Genomic DNA, 16,919 nt, shown 5'->3' on the forward strand with positions numbered 1-16,919 from the left:
ATTATTTAAATTGTTTAAATAATTATTTATTAATTTTATTAGAAAATTAATTTGTGAAATTAAATTTTTATTTTAGAAATAAAATATGATTTTTAAATCAATTTTGGATTTTTGGAAATTGAAAAATTACACAAACAAGAAAAATGGGTTTTTGAAAGTTCATCTTCATCTAGCTTACAAGGAACCCACCATCTCTTCCTTAATTTACTCCAAGCATGAGCTGCATCCCATGCAGCACATCTCTTTGCATGATAGTCTGCAATATATTGAAGAGATTGAAGTGAAGAATTGAGGATGAACCGATAGAATTTTTCAGAGAAAAATTCGGATAAAGAAGGTGTTCTTCAATGGGTTGGTTCTGTGAGCTTTCTCCATATTCCCTTCGATTCCAGCTTATTTTGAGTCCCATAACTTAATCCAGAGCACCAAGAGGATAGTAGGGAAGATCTTGTGGTGGTCTACACAAGGATTTGGAGGATTTTGCAACTGGAAAATGGAGATTTCGATGATTCAGCCAAGGTATGTTCTTGAAACCCATTATACTCTGTTTTAGCATGTTTCTTTTCAACAAAAATTAATGAACGAGAACGCTTAATGATCCTGAACTTTCTGCTGCGTGATGGTGTTGATCCAACATTGAAGAGTTGTCGAATGTGTTGTGGGCCTATCAGACGACGTCTCGAACCTCGATGGGTGAAACACCATTTTCGTTAGCCTTCGGGGCAGAAGTCGTGGTGCCGGTTGGGATTGAAGTCCCATCCCCTAGGTTCGAGCAATTCAAGTTAGCTGAGAATGATGAGGCACTTCGTCAAAATATAGACCTATTAAAAGAACATCGAGAGATGGAGAATCTAAGGGTGGTAGAATATAAGAATCGGGTGGCACGATACTATAATTGCCATGTACGCAAAAGAAGCTTTAGTATGGGAGACCTAGTCCTTAGGCGAGTCACGCAAACGAAGCTTTAGTATGCGAGACCTAGTCCTTAGGCGAGTCATGCCTAACACTAAAGATCTAGGCAATGAAGCTTTGGGACCAAACTGGGAGGGGCCTTACCAAGTAGCTAAAGTCATTCGACCTAGAACATACAGCTTGACTAACCTAAGTGGGAAAAGCTTACCCAACCCATGGAATGCCGAACACCTAAAAATTTATTTTCAGTAGTTTTTTATGTTCTCATGATAAACGAATTTTTACTTCCTAGATTCGCTTCAAATTCCAGCACAAGATTTATAATTTCTTTCGATTCCAGTGTTTAGACTTGTCACTTTTGAAATTGACGATGAGCATTTTGAATCTTAGAGTTTACTCAAGAAACGACGTCTTTTCTTTTATGCATAAAGTTACTCGTGCATGAGTGAGGGGCAAGGAGCAATCATAAAAAAAAGCTGGGATATAGCAGATTCTAATAGGCAAGCTACAAGCTTGACTTACGAGCAAAGTCGAGTTGCAACTTTGGATAAGTAAGAGTTGAATAAGTAAATTCCCATAAGTCAAGTTGTAAACAAAAACCAAATATAAAACTCTACATTGAGCATTGGAGTTTCAAATTTTTCTCAGCTAAACTGCAAGCTCAAACTATCAGCCTGAGTTGCAAATAAAACAATTACATGCTCTAATAAGAATGATAATAAATTCAAAAAATAAAAAGAAAGTTTATTCATCTATGTGACTGATATCGCCAAGCTCCACAAGAGTCCTCGAATCAGGAAAATCATAAACATCTTGGAGAAGAGCATCGTAGGCAAACTGAGGGGTAGTTGGTAAGGCTTGGCTGGCGAAGATAACCAAACTATTGATCCCTTGGGTCTCGTCATTACACAAGGCCTCAATTTCAGATTGAATGAGATCACCGTCAACGATGGGATATTTTGCCTTGACGATGCCTATAGCCAGCATAACCCCACATTGAAGGTAGTCATCCTCCATCTGGCTGTATGCCTCCATTTTTTGAAAACTCTCGGCCAAGTATTTAACATTTAAAAGCTTGGTTCGAGCCTCTTATAAATCAGCTTTAACCACGGATAGCGTCTCCTTCAACTCGTTGACTGAAGCGTCATGATGAGCTTGAAGTGTTGCTAAGGATGCTTAAGAACAGGCAAGATGAGTGGACATCTCGGCATACAAAGCAGAAACTTGGTCAAATTCGCTACGAGAAACAGAATTCTGCTTGAAGGTCTCCACCTCTTCATGCAATTTCGCATGATTCAACCTATGAAATTCTACTTCGCTGATTAATTTTTGGCAAGACATCATTATTTGATAGGATGCCTATAAGGGTGAGAAAGATGAAAGCAGATAGACAGGTTCACGGAAGAGACAAAGGTATGATCCAACAAAATTACTTACCAAACGAAGATTTTGTTGGGCCTGTGTAATACCTGACCTGGGATCAGCATGCCATTGGGTCAATACTTTCTCTCTCATTCCAGTCTATTGAGCCATAGACCAAGTTAGGAAGGCAATCTAATCATCGTTAGACTTGTATGGCCCGTTAAAGTCAAAAGCGTGTGAAGGGGATGAGGTAGAATCTTCAGTAGTTGAAGGGGTTGGGACTATCACAGTAGGGGTAGAAGGGTTATGGCAAAGTGAAGTATGAATGCATGGACGTTGGGAAGGTGGTTCATCAGGGAGGTTCTGTGTAAGATCAGACCCTCTCAGCTCACCCGTGCAAGGCATGGAAAAAGGGTTCGATAGGTAAAATTGGGTGGCATGCACGTTGGCTCCCAATCCATCGCGCATCCTTTGGCGCAAGCTCTTACGAGGTGCCATTCCTAAAAAGGAAAAAGAGAAGAATAAACTTCAAATTAATTCTCTACAAATATTTTTAAAAAATAAATAAAAAGAGAGCATCAATCAGACCTATGTTGGTAGACGGGTCGAGCTCAAAGCTGTTTAAGAACTCTTGCTGAACCAAGTTAGAACTGTAGCGAAGCAAGCTATTAGTCGAAAGAGCTGAGTCTTGAAACGTAATAACCACACGAGTCAAGGTAGGCTCGCAATCAACTGCAAAAAAAAAAAATAGAATAAATTATAAATATAGGTCTTGATTGAGCAAACGTGCCAAAAACTTACTAAAAGTTCAAAACTCGATCGGGACCGATAAAGAGGGCTCTCTGCAGTTTGAGGCGAGCCCGTCACCGCTGATAAAAATCATTGTTTGTTCCACCCCTTCGTGGTGGTTAGACAATAGACAACAGAGTTCCCCTTGCGAATAGTGACATAATAAAAGTTCGAAGAGGACTTTATTTTCTTAAGAGTATGAAGGGACATAAATTCCTCCATAGTAATAGGATTAGAGTTACCTAGTTGGAGCCAGAGGACATAACACCCTAATAGCACACAGTAAGAATTTGGAAATAATTGGAAGGGTATTACGTTTACATAGGTTAAAAATTGTTGAATGAAAGAGTGAAGGGGCAGTTTGACTCCAAAAGTAAACATGGTTGGGTAGAAAGCCACTTTGCCTAGGGGTGGATTAAATGGATCTTCACCTAGGGAAGGAACTCTCATGCGAACCGAATTAGGAATTCGTAATTTGATCCTAAGAGAATTTAAGGCGTCTATGGTTAACGGACCCGAAGGAAGAGCGTGAGAAGTTAAGTCATCACTTTGGAACTCACGTTCCCTCCGTGTACAATTTTGGAGCCCTTTGATTAGGAACGAAGTTCGAATCGTCAGAATCGGTCGACACATCAATCCTAAGAACTAAGGCTCGAGTATTCTCCATGGATAGAAAAAAGGAAATATAAGTCAAGTGGTAAGTTACCTTGGGGAATGTGGGATTAAAGATGAAGATTGGAGTGTGGTGAGTTTAGTGGCCAAGTAAACCCTTTCTATAAGAGATTCTAGCATGAAAAACGAGGCTCTTCACCTAAGCCAAGCTAAGACATGGACACCAGGAAAGCTTGAGAAGTAAGTATTTATGTAGGCTCTAATTAGAGGAGAGATGTTCAATTTTCCCATGGAGACGGGCCCTGTGAGGCCCCGTGGATTCCCCAATTAGACGGGGAGTGGGGGAAAAAATTCCCCGTGAGCTAAACGGGGACCATTCTCCATCCCCGACCCCGCCCCATTCCCCGTCCCCACTTCGATTAGCTTTTACATATTTATTTAGTATAGTTATCTAATGTTATGTTATTATTATTATTATTATATAAATATTACATTTAAATTTCGAATTTGATTATTTATTGGGAAACATAATGAATATGTTTAAATTGAATGTTTAAATTTAGATTATATATGTGAATAATTTGATTTATATTTATTTCTGTCTACTAAAAAAAATTAATTAGCTTTTTTAAGCCAAAATTTGAGTAATTTGTCTTTAAATTCAAATTGTCATATAAAAGTAACCATAATAAACAATTTAGTGACAAAGTTATTTATTTATTTTAAATTTGCTCACATTAGTGATTTAAATTAATTAGCTTTTTACAAAAAAATAAGTAATGGGGAAAAATTCCCCACGGGGAACTCGATCCCCGTGGGAAATTTCACGGGGATGGGGAATGACATGGGGAGCGAGGACGGGGATGGGGAATGGCATCCCCGGCCTCGCCCCATCCCGTGGACATCTCTAGATTTGAGTTGCCCAGTTCGAGAGAGGGCAACTGTGGAGGGTGAAAGTGAACCCAGATAACATAATTAAGTACAAGGTTTGGGTAAAGGCAGTTGAACTAAGAAGGTGGGCTAAGGAAAGCCAGCCAAGCTTGATAGGAAACCCGAAGGTGGAAGCCAAGCTAATAGACTTTCAAATGGCTTTTGGCTAAGGCAAAATTGTATCTTATGCATATAGATGCATAAATCAGAAATATATATGTATGTGTATATTTAAGTACAAAAATATACATGTATATGTAAATTTAAGTAAAGAAATATATATGTATATATATATATATATATATATATATATAAAGAATTATATATGTGTGTGTGTATTTAAATAAAGAAATATGTGTGTGTGTGTATGTGTATATATATATAAAGAATGAAGGAAGGGTGACAGCTGGACTGCCCACCCCCTCCATGGACGAAGAGGCTAGCCTACAAAGGGCTAGTAACCGGGCTTCAAAGCCCAGCTGGCAAGATAAAACATGGGGGTCCCCCCCCCCCCCCCCCACTTTGAGAAAAAGGCCAACCCTTATAGGTTGGAAATTGGGCCTATGGGCCTAGCCGACCTTTAAATGAGGCTAGCCCAAAGATAATGGGGTTGGCTACAAACCCCCAGCCTATTTCTACTCTCAATTGGGCTTGTTTTTCATGGCCTTTTTTGGCTATGCATTAGATTTTCAAGAAAAGGAAAATTAATGGAAACTTCTTTTAAGATGGTTAATTTAAAGACTTCATTTACCCAATTCTGTTTGTGCAACTCAACTATTACATTATTAAAGAAGCATAACACATTAAGAATAGAAATTGGTCAATTCCATGCATCTTTATCTGTTGCATCCTGAATATGCATCCGTAAAACTTAACATCTCATTGTATCTTACCATTTGACTTTTTTTACCAACACGATAGTACACAACCATTCGGGGTAATAGACCTCCAATAAATTTACCCTTTAACAAATCCTCTACCTAGCTTGCAATGATATCATTTCCCTCTTAATTAAATGTTTTTCTCTTTTACTTAATCGATTTGAAATCTCTAGCAACATTTAAGTGATGTACTATTACACTAGGATCAATTTTTGGTATATCCTCATGTGACCAAGCACATATATCTGTGTTTTCCCTAAGAAATCTAATTAGGCTCTTTCTCTGTTGTGCTTCCATTTTAGTTTCAATATTCACCATTCTTTCCTCTAATGTGAGAGGAATAGATCTTATTGCTTTGTCTGTTGGCTTCCTTGGTTAGCCTCGACCTCAACCTCTTTCCTCTAGTAGAGGGACTGATAGTTCTTTTCCTTTTTTTGCAAAATTGGGAACCCTTATTTGATTTGGGCTCCTCTTTCTTAACAATCCAAGGGTTAGCCTCAGCCATGAGAGGGTTGGCCTTGGTCAGTGAAATTAGCTCTATCCCAAATTCGCTTTTTATGCCTTTGAAATCTTTATTGGGTTTTATGTCCTAAAACTCGTGGTATGTAAGCAATGGAACTTATTCTGAAAAATTCAATAAAGGTGTTACTGAATAGATCTATTGTTCGATAGAAATCCAATAAACCTGAAAGTCCCTTGACTATTGGATGAGTACTTGAACTTTATGTGGAGGCATAAAGGTGGATCATGTTCGAGTAAATAGTCAAAATGATCTATAGTATATGAATAAGGTTGGGTACCTTATTCTGGTAACACTATTGGATACAGCCTACTCTATAGTTGTTACAAGGAGTTGTAAAGTGCTACAAATGAAGTGATCCTAATTCGTTCATATTGGACACGAGGAGTGGGGATGTCCTTATGCAAAAGGGTTTGTACAAGATCGGACCACGAAATGAGTCACTCTTACTTTATAACGTTGCCTACTGTTTAAGATTGACTATTTCAAAGCGATGACCTAGGTAACTTAACCTTAATCTTGAGCTCACTATGAAAACCTGTTTATTCGGGATTACCCTTAGATTTGCATAGGTGAGGGTTGGCTCAACAGTGCCAGCTCAATAAGACTCCCATTTCTTAGAGGTAAGACTGGATAGATAGCTGGGGACATAGGGTGTAAGACGGAATTCACTCCTACCCGCTTTAGGGATAGTAGAGAGGTTGTTCCCTTAAGTGCTGATTCTGGGCCTTAAACAAAGGGGCCCCGACCTCTCATTGGCCCGAGAGGGACATAGTTTTGTTGATTGGATCACAAAACAATTATTCATTAGGAGATCAGTGAGGACTTAAGAAACAAGAGGTAATTTCAGTGGTAAAACAGAGATTTGACCCAGTCGTTATTACGAATAACCTGTGAAGGGTTGACTTACTAATCATGGTTATATCGAGTGGACATAATATATCTACCGTGAGAGGAGTTCAACTATGGGCTTTAGTGGAGTGTGATGCATTATTTTATGAGGTGGAATTATGGATGAAATGCGGTGATGAAATGCGCTGAGCAATCAAGCTTTCTTAATTCAAGCTTGCTCAATGAAATGCAGTCCGATTTTCGCGTTTGCGTCCACTTCCTGTATTAGCTACAAAAATAGAACATCGAACGTATAATAACGCATAATAACGGGTAAGCCGAGATTCATCATGATGAACGACGCAAGCTCACTTTCTCATGAATTCTTAGCATAATTGCCACATATTCTGTCTAACAACCTTCATAATTCTAAATAAAAGGCCTAAGATGACATGCATTTCCTCATGTCATCAGCATGCATCTCTTCAATCACTTCACTGAATGGAATATTAATATGTAATTGTTTTAACATAGACAGGAAGCATTAATACTGTAACTCATCATTCTTTTTCTTTCTGAGTCTCTGCGGGAAAGGTGATAACTGCACTCTCACGGTCCCCTTCTTTATCGACTTTGAGGTGGACGTAACTTCTGGTTCTATCATTTCTTTTTTTTCTTCTTCTTCTCTAGTCACCACAATTTCAGGTTCCAACGCAATGGGAGCAGTCCGGCTAGGCTTCTTTCTTTTTCTCTCCACAGTTTTTCCATTTCGCAATGTCACGACTTGACATTGCTCTTTACCTGATCCCCTGGGTTGCGTGGGAGTTTTGTTGAACTCAGCAGGGCCCCTTGTGGTCTGTTCTTTAGCTCGCTTGCAATCTGGCCCATCTATAATTCTTGATTGCGGATGGACGTTGCCTGACTTTGAAGCACATTTTCATTTTTCTCTATATACTGTTTCAACAAGCTTTCCAAGGAGAAAGATTGCGGTGGTTGCAAGCTACTGGCTTGACTGCTTGTCTGACCGTTATTTCCTGGGAGGAATCCAGGTGGCCCTTCTTTTTGTGCCACAGATTGGAAATTTTGCTGCTGGTTCTTCCATGCAAAGCTGGGGTGGTTTCTCCAGCCAGGGTTGTAGGTGTTAGAAAATGGATTATTTTTCACAAAGTAAATAGATTGTGGGTTCTGTGGGAATTCTTTCATTGTGTGTCCATCACCGCAAGTTGCACACCTTGCATTGTTCTGATTAATTGTGTTTACTTGCCCATTTTACGGTGTCGGGCTGCTGATCGCAATTCCTTAAATTAAGTTCATCATTGTGGTCATCTGATTCTATAGTGAAGCAATAGCACCATTACTTTCGTCCTTATCCTTGATTCTTAGTCTCTGATCACTCTCTCTCCAATCCTCGTGGTTTTTAGAGATGCAATCCAAGATGTTCTTAGCCTCGTCATACGTTTTGTCTAGCAAACCACCAGCGGCTGCCGCATTGGCAGCGATCTGCAAAGCGGGATTTAATCCATGATAAAAGATTTCCATCTGAAGGCAGTATGGTAATCCATTGTGTGGACAGTACCTGACCAACCTCTTAAACCTCGCCCAGGCATCGCTGAGCGATTCGTCCATGTCTTGTTCAAAATTAGTTATTAGTTTCCTTCGTCTAGCATTCTCAGTCGGTAGCAAATATTTATTCATAAACTTCTCTACGACCTATTCCCATGAAGTGATATCTCTCGACTCGAGGGAATATGCCCATTTTCTTGCCTGATCACACAAAGAAAATGGAAACAAAGTTAGTCGAACTTCTTCGGTAGAGATGTTCGGGAACACAAAAGTATTGCAGATTTCTATAGAGCTACAGAGGTAGGCGTGTGGGTCCTTGCCACGCCGTCCTTCGAATTGTCCTGCAGTCTGGACCATCTGCAGCATCACCGGATTCATTTCGAATCAACTTCCATTAAGGGTAGGCCTCATGATTTCTTGAGAGAAATCATAGAGGTTTGGCGATGCATAGTCCCTAATGGGCCTATTACGATCGTTTGCCAGCAGGATTAGATTCGCCATGACATTGTTCTCGTTTGGTGCTCTGTTTCCAGGCTGCTCCGCCATATCTTCTTTATCTGACTATTGTGGTTAGTGGTTGTTTCTTAGTCTCCGTTTGAACGTCCTCTCAATCTCCAGGTCGTAATTTGCTAGAGATTGAGAGTCTGCAAAGAAATCAGAAAATTACTGTTAGCACACTGTTTTGCTGAAGTCCCCGACAACAGCGCCAAAAACTTGATGCATTATTTTATGAGGTGGAATTATGGATGAAATGCGGTGATGAAATGCGTGAAGCAATCAAGCTTTCTCAATGGAATTCAAGTATAAACTCCACTGAATTTCCTGGTAAGTCCAGGGTCGAACTCAGGGACTTGGGAAAATAATATGTGGTGGTAATTCTCAGGAAAACTTTGCGGTAACTGGTAACTCAAATAATTGTTTGGTGTTGTTGTTTGCGGTAATGAAAATAAAAAAATGTCGCGGAGTTTTGAAAAGAGTTGATAAAACGGAAGATGTGATGAGTATGCGGTGGACGGGTTGAGAAGGGTTCGGGCTAGAATGCATGTGATATATGCGATGAGTCTATAGGACCTACACATAAGCCTCTATTCCTATTTATGCAATGACAAAATGACACAGACACAAATAAGGCAACCACATAATATCATAACCTATCTCTAGGGTGCATGCGATGCATGTTTGCAAACAGAGCTTATCTCTAAGTCTCTATCTCTTGTTTATGCAAATCTAATCTTGCTCTCTCGAGTCTAGGTTCTAACCTAGCTCTCTCAAGTCTCAGGTTCTTTCTTTAGACTCTCTCTCGAGTAGCTCTAAAGGGGAGTTGGGCACAGCATAAAACAAGACAATCGCAAGCAATGAAGATCCTAGGACATGTTAGCTTAGTTCTTCTTAACCCATTCAACAAGTTTAGCTACTCATGCGTGCTAAGAGAGTGAACAAATGTAGAATAAGAACTTCCATTGTATAAATATAAAGATGAAGTACAAAATTACAATGCAATAAGAGAATAAAAAGTGTGGTAGCAATCTCTTGCTTCCCAGACTTTTACACTGTCTTTCTACTCTTGTTCAAAAGATAATCTCGCATTCGCGAGAGTCGACCCACTCTTTGCTTTCTACACCTCTAGGTTCTCTCTCGAGTTGCCCTGAGCGACCTTCCAGCGTCTCTTCTCTTCTCTTGCTCCGCCTTCTTAATGATAAAAGAAAACTATGAACAAAGACGTGCTGAGTTAACTAAACCGAACTAAACGAACCCCCTTTTCTGAAGGATACCTTCGGTGTTTATAGAGCCTCGGGGTGAAAGGCGGCTTCTCTTTTATGATTGCACAGATGGGATGGCTTTAATTCTCTGACAGATGTGTCGAATATTTGTCACCGAAAAGCTGAGTATACTTGTTATCGTTAGCGGCTTGTCAACTTAATTCGGATTCGACCGTCATCAGCTTTTTGTCCCATCGTGATTAATTATGCTTTTCACCCAAATGCACCCACCAAGTTGCGCCGGCTCTATGCGGCAATCCTTCTTGAGCGAATGTTTAAGAACACAAATAACCCCAAAGCCTTGCGGTAATGCTGCACTCGACCGTTAATTTCTTGTGATCGCACTTTTCGCCCTGCGTTAGCGCATATTCTACATAAAAATACCAAAGTTAACTATTCTAATGCGATGAATGCATGCGACCGCAATATTATGAACTTGATGCTTTTTGGACACAATCTAGTATATTTTATCAACGCAAACCTTCATTGTTTAATAACTTAGTGCTGAAATAACGTGCATTTCTTCCCGTTATCTGACTGATCCATTAGTTAACGAATGGGGGTTAGATCGGTCTAACGAGTTTAGTCGATTAATCTCAGATCGTTGGAGCCCATGATCTGTAGGTCCACGAGGTCCCCTTACTAGCTCGAAAATGGATTAGCTCTAGAGTAGCATGATAAGTTAATTTGAACTGTTCAAATTAGAATCAAACGAAATTGAAGAATATATATTTAAATATAAATACATGAAGATGAATTTGTGTAAAAATTAATTAAATATTGGATATTAAATTAATTAGAATTATTTAAATTATTTCAATAATTATTATTAAAAATTAATTTGTAAAATTAATCAATTTTGATTTTAGAAATAAAATATGATTTTAAAATCAATTTTAGATTTTGGAAATAGAAAAACACAAAAATGAAAAAGGGGATTTTCATCTTCTTCAACTAGCTCATAAGGAACCCACTTCTTCAACCTCCAATTACTCCAAGCATGAGCTGCATCCCATGCAACAAATCTCTTTGCATGATAGGAGATTGGAGTAAAGTGAAGGTGATGAACCAATAGAATTTTTCCTGAAAAATTCGGATGAAGAAAGTGTTTTCATTTTTGGGTTGTAGCAGTGAGCTTTCTCCAAATTTCCTTTGATTCCAACTTATTTTGAGTCCCACAACTCAATCTAGAGCACCAAGAGAATAGTAGGGAAGATCTTGTGGTGGTCTACATAAAGATTTGGAGGATTTTGCGACTGAAAATAGAGATTTCAACGGTTCTTCAAAGGTATATTCTTGAAACCCATTAAATTCTATATAAGCATGTTTCTGTTTATGCCAAAATTAATGAATTAGAGTGCTTATCGATCCTGATGTCTTCCGCTGCGTGCTGTTACCTCTCCATCAATCTTCAGTTATTTTGGTTTTGGGTCATAAGGATAGGATTCGTCCACTCCCATTGTCAAGGCTTTAATCGTCTCCTTAGGACAGCCTTCGTGTGGCTGAGGTTAATGAGACACCTCATTTCGCGTCCTTCGTGGGTAATGATCTCGATTGAAAACATCTCCACTTCGATTGATGTTTGTCATTCTTCTGTTCATCCTTGGAGAATTCAGTTCCAGACTCTGTGCAAATCGTTTTTCTTTTCCATAGATAACACCAATTATTGATCCCAAAATTTGGATAGGGAAAAAACATGGCTGACCTTCACATGACAACTGTGTGAATTTGTAATTTGGGGAAGAACATGACTTGTAAGATGAAAAGATCTGTACACTGATGATATGCTTGCCAAACAAGTTGTTATGCTTAAGTTAGAAAGTATTTATGTGTAGCAAGTCCTAATAAGGTTTCAAAATTGCATTGGGGTTATCCTTTAACTCACCAAGCTGAGGCGTGTGAAGGGCATGTCCTGTTTGCTGTTTTGCCAAGGTTGGCCTCTATCAATGTCGAACATCTTGCCTTAGCCCTATTTTGGGCTCAAAGGATCTCTTGGTTGAAGCATACGTGAGGCATGCTCTGATAAGTAATTTGTGGCCGAGGATACTGACTTGGGCAAAGGCCTAGACCAACCTCTTTCTCTAGGCCCATTGTGGCGTTAGGACTCGTGGCTTGAATCTCATTATTTTTTGGCTTTATTGTCTCTTTCATTGCTTGATGTCGATTACATCATTCGGTCCAAAATCACCCACAACACTGCAATATATTGACAATAAGTTTCAAAACAACTATATTTCAACGATAAGTTTGGGACCATTACCAATATCTACTACTTAATTTAACTCTACTATCTATGACACTTTAGAAAAGTTTGATAGCATAATGACATAACCATAAACATACACATTTACAAATCATATGATAATCAAATTGACTACAAGCTCAATCAAGAAAAATAAATATTCAAAACACTTTCTAATCAAATTCAACAAAACTTTCTCGTAACTAACAAACTCAAACAAAAGTAAGTTGACTCAAGCCTATTACAAACTCCCAACTTAAGAAAAATCACAATAGACTTAAGCTCAAAACAAAGTTTCAAATTCTACAAGTTCTGAAATAAAATATACTCAAGAAAGAAACAAAAAATAAAACACATCTAACGATCGATCTTAACAAAAAAAAAAAAAAAAGAGAGAGAGAGAAAAGAAAAGAAACACGCCTAATGATCGATCCTTTTCTCAGACTCCCTCTTCAGCGTCACCAAGGTTACAATACTTCTCATCACATACAAAATTTGGTGGTATCAGCACACAACATGTACTCATAAGTAGCCCATACCTGAAGGGCCACCAATCAACAAACAAGCATCCATTGCAAAAGACACAACGATTATGCAACTATACATGCTCATTGTCCATGAAAAGTAAATATCAATTACAACATGCTAAACTCGTGAATTAATTCATCATATAATGCATACTTAAATGCTAATCAAGCTTCTTGAATTTGCTCAACCCTCACATCCAACTTTTAAAAACCTTTTCAAATCAAATCATTCGAGACACATTGACCTTTGACCGTATTCAAGATTCCATCGTTCTCTACAGTGCTCATCATTCAAGTCTTAGTCAAACCTAAGGCCTAAAACTGTACATCGACCTTTAACTATACTCAAGGTCTCAACGTTCTCTTTGACACCCAGCATTCGCCCTTAGTCGTACCTAAGGCCCCGAATTTCATGTCGACCCTTGACCGTACTCAATGCCCTTATGTTCTCTACAACGCTTAGTGTTCAACCCATAGTTGTACCTAAGGTCTCAAATTGTGCATCGACCCTTAATTAAACTCGAGGTCCTAATTCTTCTCTAACTCCAATGGTGATATCAATATCAAATCTCTTTATCACATAATATCACTAGAATGCATTATCGTATAACATACTCTAAATCATGTCTTATGCCAAAATCACATAAAATCCCATCTCACTTTCAACATTAACTCACATACTTAACCAAGAAAGCTCAACAAACAAACATGCTCATAAATCACAAGATCACATAACAACACCAATCAACACAATGAGCATCTAAACGTGCTCAACTATAATAAAATATAGAATAATTTCATATATGGTTTATACAAGTCATATATATACACACACACACACGTAATGGAAATAAACATACAACATATTAATTAACATATAACACACATACCCAACAAGTTTAATTATACTTATCTATTGATCAATAGTGCCCTTACGCTATTCGATAAACTCCTGAATGAATAAAATCAAGGTTCCAATGTTAGAACATGGTTAGAAACCTTATTCAAAGACAAATTGAACACTTCAAATCAAGTCAAAACTACAAATAGAGAGTCCACAAGGGTCATACACTAAATTACATCAACTTAATTGAAGTCGAAAGCATCTAAATAGAGTTACAATACCTAAAAAAAAAACTCACCAAAAAGGCTTTGAGTCCTTCCTAGAAATTATCCGAATAGTTTCAAAACTACTTTGAATCTACAAATAAAAGCTTCCAAGTATTAGAGACCAAATTGAATGACCTTAAACTAGTTCGAAATGGAATTTAGAGTGTTCTACCCGTTGAAACTTACCCAAATGGACTTGAATCCTTCCTAGCTGGTGTTCAAATACACTTTATCCTACATACATGAAGCCTGTAAGAAGTGGGTGACTCAAATACAAAGTAGAATAAGCGTGGTTAAGTGTCGACCTTGTTGACAGAGGGAAAACATTGCTTCAACGTTTTGGAATGCATTTCACCAAAGGAAAAGTTCATGGGTTTTGTAACTATCGCCAACAGGTCATGATATTTCCATAGTTTATATGTGTCATGGCTGGTTGTCAAAGTTGTGAGTGTCATGGTAAATGTTGTTCATGGAGGGAAGCATGTTACCATTGGTTACCCAAGAACTTAAAGTCGCAGTGCTAGTCGAATGAGAAGTTACGCACGAAAGGACTGGGAAAATTTCACGAAATGACCCGTAACCCAAAAACTTTTCTACCAATGACCTCCTCCTAAAAACTTTTTTACCACTGACCTTTTCCCCATGCGAAATTTGAAAATTACCCCCAGTTTTTAAAAAGCCTTCAGATCGCACGATGAATGCGTCTCTACAAATACTTTAAGCGAACATTTAGATATTAGTAAGCGACCAGATAGATATTACTAAGTGATTGGATAGATATTACTAAGCGATCGTTTAGCTAAATGTTACGTGATCGTTTAGATATCTATTATACGATCGTTTGGCTAACTATTACGCGATCGTTTAGTTTTTGTTATATGATCGTTGAGATATCTATTATGCAATCGTTTAGATATCAGTTATGCGATCGTTTAGGTTTTGTTAAATGATCGTTTAGTTTTGTTATGCAATCGTATATAGAATACTAAGCCATCGTTTAGCTATCCACTATACGATCGTTGAGATATCTATTATGCGATCATATAGTTTTTGTTAAACGATCGTTTAGAGAATACTAAGCGATCGTTTAGCTAACTGTTACGCGATCATTTAGATATCCATTATGCCATCGTTTGGCTAACTATTATGCGATCATTTAGTTTTGTTAAACGATCATTGAGATATCTATTATGAGATCGTATAGTTTTTGTTAAACAATTGTTTAGGTTTTGTTATGCAATCATTTAGATAATACTAAGTGATCGTTTGGCTAACTATTACGCGATCATTTAGTTTTTGTTAAATGATCGTTTAGGTTTTGTTATGCGATCATTTAGTTTTTGTTAAACGATCGTTTAGGTTTTGTTATGCGATCGTTTAGATTTTGTTATTCGATCGTTTAGATAAACTTGTGCTAAATTTGTAGAATACAATTGGTGTTGTACATTTATCTAAGCAAATAAATAACTAAGCGATTGTTTAGATAAATTTGTGCTAAAATTACATATTGTACAGTATAATTGGTGTTGTACATAATATAATTGGTGCTAAAATTACATATTGTACAGTAAAATTGGTGTTGTATAGAATATAATTGGTGCTAAAATTACATATTGTATAGTATAAATTTGTACAGTATAATTGGTGCTAAAATTACACATTGTACAGTGTAATTGGTGTTGTACAGAAAAATCGAAGCAAAAATTACATATTTTTTTAGTCTAGATGGGCCAGTGCCAGGAGTTATCAACATTTGTTTGCACATTTTCTTGTTATGTCATGTCTGACCACATCGTGTACACCTGTGTATTTGTCATGGCTCCTCTCCAATTGAAGGTATCCTAACGATTTGACGTCAACCTACACTTACTACCTTTTGCGGTGGTAGAATTGGTTCAAAATCTCCAACCCATTCTTGACTGTGTCCGACTAAGAAGATTAGTTCGGCGTAAGCAGCAAGCACGCACTCAACTATAAACCATTTTGCACATAATGTTTGAACATTAATGTTTCTCAGGGTCACTGCAGATATTGCATGGGACCATTCTACTACATTTGTCGTCATCTTGACTGTGTCCGACTGGGAAGATGGGAGCATGCTTTGTTATTAGTAGTTCTCGGGCATCTCTCAACACTCCATTAAGGCATTCTACTATATTTTTCGTCATCTTGTCATACCTAAAATGGACTTGATAAACCCTTGCCCACCATTGTAATCCAACCTCCTCAAGGTAGGCCGTCACATAGGATCTTGATGGAGTTTAGCCCAATACATCTGAAACTCAGACATTCTATATGCTTTCGCCACTAGGTAGAAATGTGGGATTATGTCCTTATTCTTGAATTTGTCCATCAAATTGTTCCGAATATGGAATATACACAGGGCATGAAATGCATCAAAGAATATCCTTGTAATCGCCTTTGCAATTGAGATGTGATGATCTTATATAATCACTAGATTGGGAACGTCTCCTATTGAAGCCTTCAAATGAGTCATGAACCAAGTCCATGATGCATCGTTCTCACCATCTACAATACTGAAAGTGATAGGATATATGTTGTTATTTCCATCGATACACGTTTCTATTAACGACATAGTAAATTATAACGATCGTGTAGTAATTTAATGCTAAACGACACTTATTATGAAAGCGATCTGAGAGAAGAAATCGTACATTGAATGAAGGGTTGGAGAAACCGTTGAAGGAAGAAGAAATGTGGACTGAATCCGACGATGAAAGCTACGAGAGAATCCGAAGATGTTGGGCTGAAACTCTGAGAGAAAGCTACGAGAGAACAATGAGAGAATTTCGTGGGGAGTTCGACGCCAGAAAGTGAATAATGAGAGAGACATTCCATTCTCTTCAGAATATTAGTTGG

The 16,919-nt window shown here is 38.0% G+C and overlaps 1 non-coding gene across 1 annotated transcript; it reads left to right on the forward strand.

The window, feature by feature from the left end:
- Positions 1 to 8,392: 8,392 nt before the first annotated feature.
- Positions 8,393 to 8,499, forward strand: LOC120080688 (small nucleolar RNA R71). The gene has a single exon (XR_005482637.1). It is a non-coding gene; the product is annotated as a small nucleolar RNA R71 (small nucleolar RNA).
- The last annotated feature ends 8,420 nt before the right edge of the window (positions 8,500 to 16,919 follow it).

Source organism: Benincasa hispida, chromosome 6 (assembly GCF_027475165.1).
Source record: "Benincasa hispida cultivar pf3 chromosome 6, pf3_genome.v1.1, whole genome shotgun sequence".
Classification (NCBI taxonomy): Eukaryota; Viridiplantae; Streptophyta; class Magnoliopsida; order Cucurbitales; family Cucurbitaceae; genus Benincasa; species Benincasa hispida.